Raw genomic sequence first — 2,712 nt, forward strand, 5'->3', positions numbered from 1 at the left:
AAGTCAACCTTGAATATTTTCTTACTCCGGCTAGGAGAATCAGAGCCAAGCAAGGAAGAAGGAGCGGCCGCCTCACCAAATGAACTTCAAATGAGCTGAAACCTTCCAGATCCATTCTAGACACCCAAAGGATCATTTCTTATGAAGAGTGCCAGAGAAAAATATGAGTGGAAGGCCTTCAAACAATCAGCCCAATTTTCTACAGAAGCAAAACCGGAAAACTGGACCTGTAAGAGGTCCAGCAGCATTTCCGGCCCAACCACATGGATTGAAGCTCTGAAAATTTGTCAGGATGATCTACACTCATAGTGGAACATTTCATATGAAGAAGTCAAAGGCATATAATGAAGTCTTGTTGGAGAAATAATTGAAGGAATAAAGGGGAAGAAACTGACCTGAAAACAGCTCAACACCACATATTCATGTTTCCCACCCATATGAAGAAATGCTTTTCTTTTTCCTTGGATACATTTTTCTACTCTAAAACATCATCATCACTTCCACATTTCTTCACCTTCATGCTTTACTTTCATCATTACCTCATCTTTTACATATTTTACAAACCACTTTCATACTCCACTTTCATTATTTTTCTTCATCTCATCATTTCACTCTTCTTTTTCTTCCCTATTTAAACACATTCTCCTCTCACTCTCAATGACCAATTTCTGAATCCATAACACCAATTCCTTCATCCATTTCATCTTCTTGTCTCACCATTTCCTTTCCATTTTCCTTTTCCATTCTCTAGTTCTTAGTTGTGCATTTTCAAGTAAAGAGAAGAAGAAGAAGCCGTGTGTACATAGCCTCCATCGTCCACCTTGAAGACTTGCTTCCAAGATTCAAGATTCCAACGTTCAAGCTCTCCATCTCCATCTCCCCTCACGGTGTAATTCATTCTTTTTCCTTGTAATTTATTTTGGTTTTCTTTGTTTAGATTTGTAGAACTATGAATTCTAGTTAACAAATAATGTTAAGGGCAAAGTTTAAAGCCCGTTTATATGTTTTGAGATAAAGTTGTGATTTCTATATGTTGATTTTTATGTTGCTTATGTGAGTTTGTTTAATTAAATTTGCATGATAGAAAACTTTTGTATTTTAATCTTATGTGGTTGCAAACACTTAGGGTTTTGATATAATTGGTGCTAGGTTTAAGAACATGAAATCGACTTTTCGTTTTGTGTAAACTTGAATCAAAGTAGTAAAGGTTTTGTGCAAAGACCGAATTTAATTAAAGAGGATTGCAATTAGGTGGACTTTTCCATACTAAGTTGTACACTTGAGTTGATAGCCTTTCTCTATGTCTAATGCGTTGAACATGTCATGATTGACTAGCTTTCTAGGGCTTGATTGCATGTTTGATAGGATTAATCTAGGTGCTTTCGCTTAGGTTAATTAGCATTGAAAAGTAAAATATGGGAAATCATTTGCTTTCGAATGTTTCACATGATCAACTCCTCTCTCTTGACATTTAAAATCAACTATAGGAATTGTAATTGGATTTCTTGCATATGGATGTGGTTTTGATCTTTGTTCCTTGCGTTCCACCCTTGTATATATGTTTTTACATTTTCTTTATTTTATTTATCTTAATTTTCAATTCTATAATTCTTAAACCCCCCCCCTTATTTTTGTTCACTTGTATATATTTATTCTTTATTTTATTTCTGTAAATAATACTTTTCTTTAATTGTTTGACAATGACAGGTGTACCCTCAATCCCCGGAATAGAACGATCCCTATTTGCTTATACTACTAACGATATTTCAGGGTTAAATTGCGCGCTTGCTTTGAGCGCGTCATCTCTCTCAACCCTTCAGCCTTTCTTTCGAAACTCAAATCCTTTCTTCATCAACATGGAACCACAAACTCTGCAACTAATGGAGCAACAGACCCAGCAACAAATCGAGGATGGAGGAAACAACCAAGCAGCCGGGACTAATAACCGGTGGGCTCCCACACCGCCTCAACTAAGAATCCTCAAGGGCCTTTACTATGATAAGGGTTTTAAGTACCCAACTCCAGAGCAGATTCAAGAGATCTGCCTCCATCTGAAACAGTATGGGCAGATCGAGGACAAAAACGTCTTCTTTTGGTTCCAGAACCTCAAGGCTCGTGAGAGGCAGAAGTTGAAGGAATTTCGGAACGTTCCGGTTGGTGGATCTCTCGATCTCAATTTTGGATCCACTAGTTCTACTGATGATGGTAGATCCATTGATCTAAACTTTGGGTCACGTGTCGGCTATGGTGTTGACCCATATTCCTCCTCACCCTTCAACACTAATACCAGTACTACCTCCTTTGGCACAACAGGAGGACAATCTTTCATGGAACAACGAGGAGGAGATCACCAGGAGATTGAAACCCTTCCACTATTCCCCATGCATGGTGAGGACATCTTTGGCAACATGAAGACTACTTCCGAGGGAGGTAGCGGCTATGGCGGTGACTCTCGCATTTCCCTTGAGCTCAGCCTCAACTCCTACGGAGATGCAGACATGGTTTAGTATAGAGTATTTTTATTATTATTTTTTTTTTAATTTTTTTTTTTTTTTTTTTTTGTAAATAGCTGAATTTAATAAGACTGAATGAATGCAGTTTTTTTTTTTTTTTTATATATATATAAAGGACTCAAAAAATAAAAGACAAATATAAATATATATTGGACTCAAAATGAAAGACAAAAATATAAATCTCTTCCCCCACACTTAA

The sequence above is a fragment of the Rosa chinensis genome, chromosome 2 (assembly GCF_002994745.2).
Source record: "Rosa chinensis cultivar Old Blush chromosome 2, RchiOBHm-V2, whole genome shotgun sequence".
Lineage (NCBI taxonomy): Eukaryota > Viridiplantae > Streptophyta > Magnoliopsida > Rosales > Rosaceae > Rosa > Rosa chinensis.